The sequence below is a fragment of the Meles meles genome, chromosome 12, assembly GCF_922984935.1.
Source record: "Meles meles chromosome 12, mMelMel3.1 paternal haplotype, whole genome shotgun sequence".
NCBI lineage: Eukaryota > Metazoa > Chordata > Mammalia > Carnivora > Mustelidae > Meles > Meles meles.
In genome coordinates, this window is record NC_060077.1 from 14,002,850 (window position 1) to 14,017,756 (window position 14,907).

At 43.1% G+C, this 14,907-nt stretch overlaps 1 protein-coding gene across 3 annotated transcripts in view; it reads right to left on the bottom strand.

The window, feature by feature from the left end:
• Positions 1–14,907, bottom strand: part of CLIP1 (CAP-Gly domain containing linker protein 1) — a 122,272-nt gene that overhangs the window by 87,292 nt on the left and 20,073 nt on the right. The gene's annotated exons all lie outside the window — the stretch shown is intronic.

Genomic DNA, 14,907 nt, shown 5'->3' on the forward strand with positions numbered 1-14,907 from the left:
AATGTGCACCAACCTTAATGGCAGGAGAAGAACGGAGCGTTCAGTTTTTACTTCATTCATTTCTATGTTGCTTAAGTTTCATGAACACAAGTCTGTATTAACTGCATACTTTTTTAAGTTCACAGAATTATGCAATGCTCGATCTAAAACCATGTCTGTGTGAGACTAGAGTAAGGTTCAAACTCTGTAAGAAAAAGCTGTATCTGGGAAGTGCCTAAGGAAAAAAAATTTTTGTTCTGTCTATAGAAACGCAATATAATTCTTTTTTTTTAAGATTTTATTTATTTGACAGAGAGAGATAACAAGTAGGCAGAGAGGCAGGCAGAGAGGGGGTGGGGGATGCAGGCTCCCTGCTGAGCAGAGAGCCCGATGTGGGACTCAATCTCAGGACCCTGAAATCATGACCTGAGCCCAAGGCAGAGGCTCCAACCTACTGAGCCACCTGGACGCCCCAGAAATGCAATATAATGCTGATTTACTCAAGACCAGGTATGAATCTACAACTTTGGGGCTCAGGCAAAATAGGATCTTGTCTTAGTCTAAGAAGAGGAGAGACATACTTGATGTAATGAGCACTGGGTGTTATTTCCAACTGATGAATTGCTAAATTCTACCTCTGAAACTAACTTTAAAAATTAAAAAAAAAAAAAAAAAAAGAAGAAGAAGACTGGAAAGGCGTTGGTATTCTGGAAAATGGGGACAGATTTCCAGACATTACATTTAAACATGGAATAATTCAATCCAAGAGAAAAATGTTATTTACTGACTCTGTCAAACAATTGTGTTTTTGTACTTTTCTCTGCTAGTGGAGCTTGGACAACGATGCACTGATGTTACTCTGTCATCCCATCTCTCTTACAAGCAATGACAAGCACCAGCGAAAAAAATCTAGCCAGGGATGACAGAGGAGCCTCTATGGTCCCTGAAGTGGGCTGAAGGGTGCTCACTGTCCCACCCCAGCAAAGATATATCCATCCAGAGCCTGTGAATGTGACCTTATTTGGAAGAAGAGTCTTTGCAGATGTGATTCAGTTAGGGATACTAAGATGAGATCACCCTGGATTACCTGAGTGGGCCCTAAAGCCAACCACAAGCGTCCTTACTAGAGGAAGAGAACACACCAAGGAGGCACCAGGAGACGAAGGCAGAGACTGCAGTGACGTGTCGGAAACCAAGGATGGCCGACAGCCACCAACAGCTCAGGGACAGGCATGTGACAAGTGTTCCCTCAGGGCACAGGTAAGGAACCAGCCTACCGGCACAGTGCTTTTTGACTTCTGGCCTCCAGAACCCAGAGAACACATTTCTGTTGTTTTAAGACCTCCAGTTTGTGACAATCTGTTAAGATGGCCCTAGAAGGGGCGCCTGGGTGGCTCAGTGTGTTAAGCCTCTGCCTTCGGCTCAGGTCATGGTCTCGGGGTCCTGGGATCAAGCCCCGCATCGGGCTCTCTGCTCATCAGGAAGCCTGCTTCCTTCTCTTTCCCTCTCTGCCTGCCTCTCTGCCTACTTGTGATCTCTCTCTGTATGTCAAATAAATAAATAAAATCTTTAAAAAAAAAAAAAGATAGCCCTAGAAGACTAATACAGCCACATCAGCTTTTCTGTTGAAAGATAATCAGACTGAAGAGAAATCATGCCAAGACAGTTGCCTCATTAGGCTCCATTTGCAGATTCCCCATGGTTCTTAAGAGGGTCCAAAATGGTACAAGGTGTTTTTTTAAAATGTCAAAAGTAAATTACGTGGTTTTGAGAAGACTCTGATTAACAGAGAAAGAAATGCTGCTTCCTGGAAGGCCAATCCTGACTATTAAAACAAAATCCCCAGGCTCCTTTCTGTCTCCACTGTCATCATCCCTGCCATGATGGGGGCAGTGGGTGTGGGAGTCTGGGTGCCAGGACAGGTGGCTGATTCAGGGTCAGGTTTGAAACCACCTGCTTCACTATCAGACCCTCACCATACACAGCCTGTAAGTTACAAGCAGATTTACTGGCTCTTGCTATTGCCTTAGATGGAAGGGAATGGCTGAGTCCCTTCTAACTTCAGCTAAGAAAGACTATTTACATGTCCAGAGAATCTGAGAAGGGTGGGGACAGGTGAAGGGCAGAAGCTGCCGCGGGGACTTGCTATGCTGTGTCTACTCTTCACCCTGGCCAACATCGTAAGGTAAAAGGGTCAGGTAGGTAAGAACTGGACAGAGCACAATGGTCCTGGGGAAGCTATTACGATGGTAAGAAATGAGGGTAACATGCTTCTTAAAATACTTTCACTCAGGCAGAACACTGAGTTCTTGGGCTCTGGTCAAGCACTCCTCCCTAAAGAGAGATTTTGAAAACCACCACAATCAGCAACTTGGAAGCCTCAGCCAATTTCAAATTTTGCAGCTCAACTCCCTGAGCTCACAAAAATCTGATGATCTAAAAGCCTTGGCCTAAGGAACGGAGCATGGGGTTATTAAGAACCTAAGAATAGGGGCACCTGGGTGGCTCAGTGGTTAAGGCCTCTGCCTTCAGCTCAGTTCATGATCTCAGGGTCCTGGGATCAAGCCCCGCATTGGGCTCTCTGCTTGGCGGGGAGCCTGCTTCCTCCTCTCTCTCTGCCTGCCTCTCTGCCTACTTGTGATCTCTGTCTGTCAAATAAACAAATACTCTTAAAACAACACAAAAAAACTAAGAATAGTGATAAACCCAAAGTCTAGGACTTCGTGGTCTAATGTGAATGCCTCTGCCTCGTAGTTCATCTGAGTCATTTGAATCCCAAAGCAGAGAACTGTGACCAAGATATAATAACAAAGGAGAAAAGTCCAGTCTGTCTCAATAAAAGAATCAGGAGCAACACCAGCCATGCTGGGTTTTTAAATCTTCCAATTCAAGTTTCTTCTTCATGTATTATTAATGAATGGCATGTCAGGCTTGATTTTAAAAAAATCAATTTGCTGGAAAACAAAAGATCAAAGTCTTGGTCATGGTACCCACAAACTGTAATGACCAAGAAGCAACATCTCTGCATAATCTTTCGAGGTCAGTGAATGTCACCTTAAAACTAATCAATTCCAAAACATGCAAACAGAAAAAAAAAAAAACAGACGTTCTTGCCTAATATGCTGAGCGCAGTTAAATTTATGATGTTTGTGCTTATTGAGTCTCAAGAGGTTTGGTTTTTTTTTTTAAATATTTATTTATTTGACAGACAGAGATCGCAAGTAGGCAGAGAGGCAGGCAGAGAGAGAGGAGGAAGCAGGCTCCCTGCTGAACAGAGAGCCCGATGCAGGGCGTGATTCCAGAACCCTGGGATCATGACCCGAGCCGAAGGCAGAGGCTTAACCCACTGAGCCACCCAGACGCCCCGAGTCTCAAGAGTTTTGAACCTAAAACACAAACCACCCATCTCCTCTATCCTCCCAACATGTAAGGACAATACATAGATTATAATCTATAGATAGTTTTTCTGCATATTATTACCCCATTTGAAGCTTACAATCCTGTGGAGTCAGCTACTATTATCCTTTCTTAACAAACAAATTAACACCTCAGAAATTAACAGATGCATTTTCTCATTTGTTAATGATCTACTGCCTGAGGTCACTTGGCTAAGCAGCACAGATGTGACCCTGCTGGTCACATCTGTGCTGCTTAGCCAAGTGACCTCAGGCAGTGCACGCCTGATTCCAGAGTCCAAGTTCTTTCCGATAAACCTAACATTTACACTTAGGAGGGACAGCACACCATAATTAAAAAGATTAGGACTCATCTTACTAACATGACATACATGTGTACAGCACTAAGAGAGCCCAAAGCACCAAGATAAAACTGTCTTATCTGCATCTCAAAGTGTCTGTGTAGGGAGGTGAACAATTGTCATTATGGCTATTCATGGTCAAAGACAATGAAGATCTGACCAATTAAACAGCTTTCTCAAGGTCACTCAAAGAAGTGATGGCACTCTGGGGCACCTGGGTGGTTCAGTCCGTTAAGCCTCTGACTCTTGATTTCAGCTCAGGTCATGACTTCAGGGTCAGGAGATCGAGCCCCATACTGGGGTCCTCACTGAGCCTGGAGCCGGCTTAGAATTCTCTCTCTCCCTCTCCTCCTACACTGTATATGTATACACACCCATACTGATTTCATACGTATAATTTAGCATTTAAAAAGTGAAAATACATAAAAATGATGAAAGGTATTGTATTGCCAAAGTAAAAAGAAGTATAACCCAGAAAGTCCAGAAAAAGGGAGTTAAAAAAATGTCTATTTTATGGACACTGGAAAAAGGTTCTCTGGAAAATAAACAAGGGTCGTATGGAGAAGGATGAGTCAAGATTGCAAAAATTGTATGAAAATCAGCATTAAGGATATATGAAACAAGGCTCCAAAATTCCACACTCAGATTAAGGTTTGGGTCTCCAGCCGTGACCAAAAGGAATAGTGTCTTTTGGTATTTCTCTCACTATAAATAGACGTGATATTTTATAAGCCATAATCTCTAAATCTATTATTATTTTTTTTATTTGACAGACAGAGATCACAAGTAGGCAGAGAGGCAGACAGAGAGAGGAGGAAGCAGGCTCCCTGCTGAGCAGAGAGCCCGACGCAGAGCTCGAACCCAGAACCCTGGGATCATGACCTGAGCTGAAGGCAGAGACTTTAACCCACTGAGCCACGCAGGCACCCCTCTAAATCTATTATTATGATTCAAGAGTCTCACCTCTGAGTAAATGGATTTTAAAAAATGAGTTTCTGAACTTACTGAGTGGAAGGTAAGCTCACCACAGTAGGAGTAACAGAATATGCCACTCTGCCAACTCTGACTTTCATGACCGTGATACCGTGGTTCTCAGGATGAGGTCCATGCACTCCTAGGACACCCCCGAGACCCTTTTAGGGAAACAGAACTATTTGCACAGTATTACTAAGACATTTTTTGCCTTTTCCACCTTGTTGATGTTTCCACTGATGGTGCGAAAGTGCTGGTGGGCACGGACCGCAGGTGCCACATCAGGGCAATGAGAACACACTGCACGTTCTTCGTGCCTGGCCCCATGTACATACAAGGAGGGGGAGAAGCCACTTTCCCAGAACAATGTGAAGCACTTGGTGTAGCAGAAAAACAAATCATTTTATTACATTTCAACCCTTAAATATATGCTTTTTAAAAAAGATTTTAATTTGACACAGAGAGAGAGTGAGGAGGGAGAGGAGAAGAGAACCTGAAGCAGACTCTGCACTGAGCGCAGAGCCCGACATGGGCTCAATTTCACAATCCCTGAGCCTGAGCCACTCAGGTGCCCCAAATATGGGCCTTTTTAATACACTGCAACAAAATGGGACACTCACACGAAGCACAGCTGCTGTGTACCACTGCACCGTGTCTCAGAGAAGAATGGGGGCGAAGGAGGCACAGGCTCAATTAGCCACTTTTTTCACAGAATGTCAATTTTACTTGAAAAAAAAAAAAAAGGTAAACTATGGTTACTGAGGTGTGGATATCTGGCAGACATGTTCTTGTGAACGGTCACTTCAAGGAGATTTTAAGCATTCAAGAGAAACTTAGAATTTTGTGGGGTTTTTTGTTGTTTTTGTTTTTAAGATTTTATTTGTTTATTTTTATTTGTTTATACAGAGAAAGACACACCGAGAGAGGGAATACAAGCAGGGGGAGTGGGAGAGGGAGAAGCAGGCTTCTTGCCAAGCAGGGAGCCCGATGCAGGGCTCGATTCCATGACCCTGGGATCATGACCTGAGCTGAAGGTAGGCACTTAACAAGTGAGCCACCCAAGCGCCCCTAAACTTAGAATTTTGGAAAACATATCCTCTACTGTAAGCGCAACAGCTTCCCAATACTAAAGACTTTTGTGATGAGATCAACGGTATTCACAAATGTAATTTTTGTATATTATATAATGAAATGTGTCAGTACATGGAACTGTGCCTCTCCACAAATCAGTATTATACAATCTACAATGCAGAATGTTACAAAATCATCAGAGCACAAAGCGGACGAATGGATTTTTATGTAACAATAAACGTTCATTCATAGTTTCAGATGCCACTTTGATGAAAATACAACCTATCAAATTTTGGGAATAGTATCAAGGAAGAAAATCCATAATTATCTGAAAATGCTCTTAAAATACTTTTTTCCTCATCTCTTCAACTGTCTGAGGCCAATTTTCTTCCTGTACATCAATGGAAACAAATTCTCACTACAGATCCAATGCAGAAGCAGCTGCCTTCTATTAAACCTGTCTTCTATTACAGACACATTCACAAAAACGTAAAAGCAGTGCCATCTTGTCATTCAAGTTATTATTTTAGAGAAACAGTTATTAATTTAAAATGTATGTAATGTGTAATGGGTTTGTTATAATTTCTGATGAACTGATATTTTCAGCTTTAATTTATAATATGGTACACATCAGGGGCACCTGGGTGGCTCAGTGGGTTAAGCCGCTGCTTTCGGCTCAGGTCATGATCTCAGGGTCCTGGGATCGAGTCCCGCATCGGGCTCTCTGCTCAACGGGGAGCCTGCTTCCTCCTCTCTCTCTGCCTGCCTCTCTGCCTACTTGTGATCTCTCTCTCTGTCAAATAAATAAAATCTTAAAAAAAAAAAAAATATATGGTACACATCAATGGATAAAACCTAAATAAAGAAAAGCTCAATTTTTAAGAAGGTACAAGGGTCCTGGGAAAAAAGGGTGAGAACTACCGTTCTGTTCGTTTGTGCTCTACATTTCGAGCTGCAAAGGTTGAAAACCCCCATGCCCTAAGGGCTTCCAGACCCAGTGAGCAGATCCAGCACTTACTACTGTATGACCACAGGCACAGTGCTGTGCAGAGGGCTGAGTGATAGAACTGAACTTAGAATTTGTCAGAAGATGAGAAATATATACATAGCAAAAAGAACACAAGTAGGCGCTACCATCGGGGTATCTGTATGCATAAACCAGGTGTCTCTCTAAGACAGTTATCAGACAGGCTGTATTCTAAATCAGTGATTCTCAAAGTGTGCAGCAGCGCCAGCATCACCCGGCAACCTGTTAGAAACACGAGTCATCAGGGCCCCTGCCCAGACTTCCTGAAACTAACTCTGGGGCTCTGGGGTAGGCCTAGATTTTAAGTCCTTCTTCTGGTGATTCTGATGCTTATGTCTCAGAACCACTCCCTGCTGAACAGTTGGTAAGAAAAGTCCCCTGAGGTTCATTTCCTTAATCACGTGAACCATCCAGGTGTCCGATTCCCCAAATGCCACTCCAGAGCCCTTGGCACTACAGGCCCCTCTGCTGCTGTTTCTGGTGGTTTGCTCAGCCTTGAAGCCCTTTCCAAGCCTAGTTACTCCATCTACTGAAACCTTACTCAAGGGCAAACTCACCCATTCATCTGCCCCACAAAACCTTCCCCAGTGCTCACCAGTGAAACAGTGCCCATCCTACACCTTCCCATAGCACAGTCTGGACCTCTTTCCAGCACCGAGCACACTGAGCTGTGTGTGTAGTCTGTGCATTCCACCAGACTGGAAGCGCCTTTTAGTCATTGCTATATTCCCCACAGTACTTTTTTTTTTTTTAAGATTTTATTTATTAAACAGAGATCACAAGTAGGCAGAGAGGCAGGCAGAGAGAGAGGGGGAAGCAGGCTCCGTGCTGAGCAGAGAGCCCGATGCGGGGCTCGATCCCAGGACCCTGAGACCATGACCTGAGCCGAAGGCAAAGGCTTAACCCACTGAGCCACGAAGGCACCCCTTCCCCACAGTACTTTATAAACAATCCTCGTTAAATAAAATCAATGAGAAAGTAGCCTCAATTGTTTAAACGACTCTACAAATCAGGCTGGGTATATCAGTATTTTGAAAAGTTATACTTGGGGGTGGGGGAGTACCTGAATGGCTCAGTTGGAAAAACACATGACTCTTGATCTCAGAGTCATGAGTTCGAGCCCCACAGTGGGTATGGAGATTGCTTAATTCAACAAACTTAAAGTCATACCTTGTGCTACCTATAGCTGACAGAAAATACAGGTCCTAAACATAAGCTCAAGGAATTTACAATGTAGTTGGGAAAAAGACTCATATATACGTAAAAAATAACTAAGAATACATATAATTTATGAGAAATACCAAATACCAATACCACGTGATGATCCTAGAGTGGATTAAGGCAGAAAGAAAAGGCACGATGACAAAGCAGGATTTCTGAGGGGGCTCAAAGGAAAGTAACACCTCTATGCAGGAGTTGGCTGTCAGGATTTTTAAAAAGGCGAAGAGGTAAGACTCCAGAGGAGGAGAAGGAGGAAAGGTATAAAGCATGTAAGACAGTGAGAAGCCTGGTTTGACACATGTCAGAAGATTCTTGCAAGAAATCGGGTTAGACAAGAGTCTTAGAGTTCATCTAAGAAATTTACTATGATCAGCTTTTACCTGCCTTTTACCCCAAGGGAAAAGCCTCCTTTACTTCAAAATTCTAGCAGTAGGAAATGAAAGATGGCTAGAGTTTCCTTTTAAACCCTGAATTTATGTCAGTGGTTCATCTCAGTTATCTTAACCTGGCTACCACTGTCAAGCAAAGATTTAAACCAAGGGTTGGCAAGCTTTTTCTAGCGGCCTGCGAAGCCTTCATCCACTCCAACCATGGGTCCAAGTAACAGACAGGGGCTGCCAGGGTAGGTCTTAAATTTCAGGGAAGAGGAGCCATGAGCATCTGAAGTCAGTGATCAAAATGGAAATACAAAGGAAGTTTCTCACCTCAAATCCTTCAGATAACACCTTAGCAAGGATAAATTTGGAGAGGCTATAAAGGTTAGATACCACTGAACACAAATGACAAATTTGGTCTTCTCTGCTACTGTGTGCATGGGGCAGCAGAGACCATGTTCCTCGACCTACCCTGCCTTGATAATGTGAACCTTTGTAAAGGGAAACCTCACTAACATGGAGCCAGGAGGCCAGAGGGGGAGCTCTCAAGCAGTACCAGTCAAGAATTGTCCTCAAGGGGGCGCCTGGGTGGCTCAGTGGTTTAAGCCTCTGCCTTCGGCTCAGGTCATGATCTCAAGGTCCTGGGATCCAGCCCCGCATCGGGCTCTCTGCTCAGTGGGGAGCCTGTTTCTCCCTCTCTGCCTACTTGTGACCTCTCTCTCTGTCAAATAAATAAATAAAATATTAAAAAAAAAAAGAATTGTCCTCAAGGACGAACCCCAACAGAACTGTCAACAGGAAAAACCATCAATTAGAGAAGCCGAGGACATACACTGCATCTCCTCCAAGAAATCGACTACCCTACTCAGCCAAAAAGAAACAGTCATGACCCTGAACTCTAGCGTTTTTCCAGTGGACTTTCCTCAAAAACCACCCTTCCCAGCTTCCTTCTCCATAAAGGAACATTCTTCTCCTTTGTTGGACTCGCCTATGCTTTTTGGTATGGCTTGCTTGTTCTGAATCGCAATTATCTGCTAGTCGCAAATCAACTCATTTTTTGCTGGCAAAATAATTTTTATTTTTAAGATTTTTATGGTATCTTACCATCAACTGCTCATACCAGTCTGTAAGTCATACTGAAAGCTAAATATTCTAGCTCTGCACTACACAGTATGGTAGTCACTAGCCACATGTGCTGCTTAAAGCTTAATTTCTTTTAAAATTCTTTTTAAATTTTTAAAATAAAGTTTAAATTCTTTTAAAATGCAGTAAAAATTCAGAGGCACCTGGGAGGCTCAGTTGGTTGAGTGTCCCACTCTTGGTTTCAACTCAGGTCATGATCAGCTCTGACTTCAGCTGGGAGTCTGCTTGGGATTCTCTCTCTCCCTCTCCCTCTACCCCTCCCCAGATTCATGTACACACACGTACACAAGTGGTCTCTCTCTAAAAATAAATATTTTTTTCAAGATTTTATTCATTCAAGAGAGACAGAGCACAAGCAGCGGGAGAGGCAGAGGGAGAGGGAAAAGCAGACTCCTTGCCGAGCTGGAAGCCCAACTCGGAGCTCGATCCCAGGACTTAGAGATCATAACCTGAGCAGAAGGCAGATGCTTAACTGACTGAGCCACCCACGTGCCCCTAAAAATAAACCTTCAAAATGAAGTAAAAGTTCGGGGGCGCCTGAGTGGCTCAGTCGTTAAGCATCTGCCTTCGGCTCAGGTCACAATCCCAGGGTCCTAGGATCGAGCCCCGCATTGGGCTCCCTGCTTGGCGGGAAGCCTGCTTCTCCCTCTCCCACTCCCCCTGCTGTGCTCCTGCACTCACTGTCTCTGTCAAATAAATAAATAAAATCTTAAAAAAAAAATTTAACTCATCAGTCACAACAGTTCCATTTCAAGTATTTAATAACCACAGTGCAACATATAGAACAATTTCTACCATCAAAGAAAGTTCTGTTGGACAGCACTGTTCTAGAACCTCCTCTATTCAGGGAGGACCTACTTGCCAATTGTGATCACCTAAAGAAATGTTGGTTATTTGAATTATAATCCTTTGGTCAAAATATTTCTGACTCCTCTTTCAGAAATAACTTCAGAGATAGGTTACAAGTTGTACTTTATTGGTGACCCAATGTGATAGTGGCCATCTCAAGACCTCAAAGCTTTTCATTGGACTTGGCTCTAAAACACTACTGGCTGCTTCCAAAATTTGAATTAAAAAAAAAAAAAGGTTAAAATATGATGTCCAACTACTCAACATAGCAAAAATATATCCAAGGCATATACATAATTCTAAGAGTTCTAAGAATTACTAATGGCCCTATCACCATTATAGATGAACAATACTTCCCTAGATGACAAAACCTAAGTCCAGGTGTATTTTTTAAAATATTTTATTTATTTATTTGAAAAAGAGAGAAACAGCATAAGAGGTGAGAGGGTCAGAGGGAGAGGCAGGCTCCCCCCACTGAGCTGGGAGGAGGATACAGGACTGAATCCCAAGATTCTAGGACCACAACCCAAGCCAAAGGCAGTCGCCTAACCCATTGAGCTACCCAGGCACCCTTTTTTCACGTATTTTTAAAAGCCAGTCACATTATTTTATAATCTCTATTTCCAAACTATAGTATTGCAACACAGACTACACACTAACCCCAAGAATCCTATATTTATACCACTGACCTGACTGATGCCATAGTTCTAATATCTTTTCAAGCCAAGAACCATTTGTTGTTGTTGTTATTGTTTTGGGTTTTTTTTTTGGGGGGGGGGAACAAAGGGAGAAGGAGAGAGAAAATTTAAAACAGGCTCCATGCCTAGCACAGCACCCAATGAGGGACCCGATCTCACCACCCTGAGATCATGACCTGACCCAAAATCAAGAGTCAGAAGCTTAACCGACTGAGCCACCAAGCCTCCCCAAGCCAAGAACCATTTGCAAGATGTTTATCTCTAGAACCTACTTCTGAACAGTCAAAAATAGCTATTTTGCTTATACATTCTCAAACAGGAAATGCAGGGAGGGAGATCTTCCAAGCACCAACTCCGTACCAGACAGGACTCCAGGATATCTAAGTAGCTCCGTGGCACAATCCCTCCCAATGCTCTCCCTTCGCAGGACAAAGTTTATATCACACCTACCAGGAAGTTTGCTGCTAAACACCAACACTAGAGGAACAGGGGTTTGGGTTTAGGTTTTCCCCTGGGTAATCTACCCGTTTACTTTGAGACCAAAAAAAGCCAGGCCTCAAATAAGCAAAAATTTTGAAGTAGATTAATATCCTAGTTTGTGATTGAACTCTGAGATCTGACCTAAATAAATTTTAAAAGGGCGAGATACTTATTACAGGGAAGCAAATAACCTTAGAAGACCTATCTTCTTTGGTATTTCCCAAAAAGAAGTGTGCTTTACATTTCTTGACAATGTCAGCTTTACTCCAAGTCAGGATTCCAGAAAGTACAACAATTCTCCTCCACCCAACCAAAAAATGCATCCTACCCCCCAGGGAAGTCAAGATTTGGTACACATTTGTTGAGTGTGTTAGATGCTGGCAGAGAACAGCGTCTGGGGAGGCGTCACGTGATGAGGCTAATGCCAGTACCTGGTAAGCACCCAGACGGCTGGCTATTATTTCTAAGAATTCAAGTACCCCACTTTCCTCTCAGACAGAACTTCTCTCAGGACACAGTATTTTAACAGGAAATTACATAGCTATCAGCCTTCTGTTCTAAACAGATCATCAGAGGTATGTTCAAGACTACACACTTCTCAAAACACACAACATAATCTTACTTCAGTTACTCCTTTTAACAAGCAATCTATGCTTCATTAAGAATACTGAAAATAGGGGCGCCTGGGTGGCTCAGCGGGTTAAAGCCTCTGCCTTCAGCTCAGGTCATGATCCCAGGGTCCTGGGATCGAGCCCCGCATCGGGCTCTCTGCTTGGCTGGGAGCCTGCTTCCTCCTCTCTCTCTCTCTGCCTGCCTCTCTGCCTACTTGTAATCTCTATCTGTCAAATAAATAAATCTTTAAAAAAAAAAAAAAAAAAAGAATACTGAAAATACCCAGATCAAGAAAAAAAATTGCTTTTAGGAAAAAAAATCAATGGATTAGTTACCAAGACCTGGGAGGAAGGAAAAATAAAAACATGACTCTAGTAATGAATCCCAAGGCTGGAAATGAAGCCGGAGCCACCTAACATCGCAAAGCACAACAAGCAAACGCTATTTCGGCTGCCCCAGGAAAGTACCCAACAGTCATTCTGAGATGCCTCTGGGATGACTCCCCCTCTGCTATGCTCTGCTACTATTCAAACCCCACTGGATAACCCTCCATTAAAAAGATCTTGCAAAGGGGATGGGAATTCAAAAACCAAAGGTTCTTCTATTCTTCTATTCTCCCTAAGAATATATGCCAAAAACATAGAAATGTTTGTAACCATGAAAACTGATCAACTTATGTATACAGGACGGCTCACTGCTAAGAAGCTGTCTTTTTTTGTGGTTTTTTAAAAGATTTTATTTTTTTAAATTTTTAATAAAAAAAAATTTTTTTAAAGATTGTATTTATTTGACAGAGATCACAAGTAGGCAGAGAGGCAGGCAGGGGGTTGTGGGGGGGGGAGCAGGCTTCCCGCTGAGCAGAGAGCCCCGATGCAGGGCTCAATCCCAGGACCGTGGGGATCATGACCTGAGACGAAGACAGAGGCTTTGACCCACTGAGCCACCCAAGCACCCCTAAGATTTATTTATTTGACAGACAGAAATCACAAGTAGGCAGAGAGGCAGGCAGAGAGAGAGAGATGGGGAAGCAGGCTCCCTGCTGAGCAGACAGCCTAATGCGGGACTTGATCCCAGGACCCAGAGATCATGACCTGAGCAGAAGGCCGAAGGCTTAACCCACTGAACCATCCAGGTGCCCTAGGAAGCTGTCTTAAAGGCATCCCAGTTAAAGAGACAAATTGGAAAGGGAACACACCTAGTGGACCCATGAAGCGCTTGTAGTTTTAAAAACAGGAATGTTTTAAGACTCTAGGTCTTTTTGTTAAAGAAAATAGGGACATGTGGAGCACCTGGGTGGCTCAGAGTGTTGGGCCTCTACCTTTGGCTCAGGTCATGATCTCAGGGTCCTGGAATCGGGCCCCGCACCAGGCTCTCTGCTTGGTGGGGAGCCTGCTTCCCCCCAATCTCTCTCTCTCCCTGCCTCTCTGCCTGCTTGTGATCTCTGTCTCTGTCAAATAAATAAAATCTTTGAAAGAAAAAAAAAAGAAAATAGGGACATGTGACTGTTACAGAGGGAAACGCAGGACATTTTAAAAAGTCTACATCAAAAAATGGGATGTTGAATTTAATTCTGACATGCTTTGTGAGGGGGAAAAGCAATAACAAACAAAAAAGAAAATTTTTGGCCACCTAATAATCTCTCAACTTAAACTCACATAATCAAATTTAGAAGAGACCAGTATCTACTTAAATAAAAGATGGGAGAGGATAATTTATCAAGTGCTTGCACCCAGTATATAAGGACACAGGATTTTTGAAAGTTTTTGTTTAAAGGAAGACAATCCTTGGAGCACCTGGGTGGCATAGTCGGTTGAGTATCCAACTCTTGGTTTTGGCTTGGGTCATGATCTCCGGGTGGTGGGGTCAAGCCCCACATTGGCCTCTGTGTTCAGCACGGAGTCTGCTTGGGACCCTCTCCTCCTACCTCTGCCCCTCCCTACCATGCTCACTCACTCTCTCTCTGCCATAAATAAATCTTAAAATGGGGCACCTGGGTGGCTCAGTAGGTTAAGCCTCTGCCTTTGGCTCGGGTCATGATCTCAGGGTCCTGGGATCAAGCCCCGCATTGGGCTCTCTGCTCAGCAGGGAGCCTGCTTCCCCCTCTCTCTGCCTGCCTCTCTGCCTACTTATGATCTCTCTCTCTCTCTCTCTGTTAAATAAAATCTTTTTTAAAAATAAATAAATCTTAAAAATAAAAATAGCGGCACCTGAGGGGCTCAGTCGGGTTGGGCCTCCAACTCTTGGTATCTGCTCGGGCTGTGATCTCAGTGTCGTGGGATCAAGCCCAGGGTAAGGCTCTGAGCTCAGTACAGAGTCTGCTTTTCCCTCCCCTCTCTCTCTCATATAAATGCGTAAATAGAATCCTTAAAAATAAAAATAAAAAATAAAGGAGGACAATGCTTGAGGAAATTATATGTATTAACCATCAGAGACTAGATTTCTGGACCTTTGTGTGAACCAACACTTTTTCTTCCAGCTAAAACAGGTACAAAGAGCAAAGCAATATATTCAAAAACAAATGATAACTTCTCAAGTGTGATGCATCTGCATTTATTGATAAATGATAAATAAATGCATACTGCATTTATTTATGACCTCTGGGTCATGAATAATCTACACTAATTCTGACAACCAAGTCTGATCATTTCAAATTGTTACTTGCCCCTGATGCTGAAGATATATTTTCAAAGAACAAAAATCAGGAAAACTGATAGTGAATTAGGC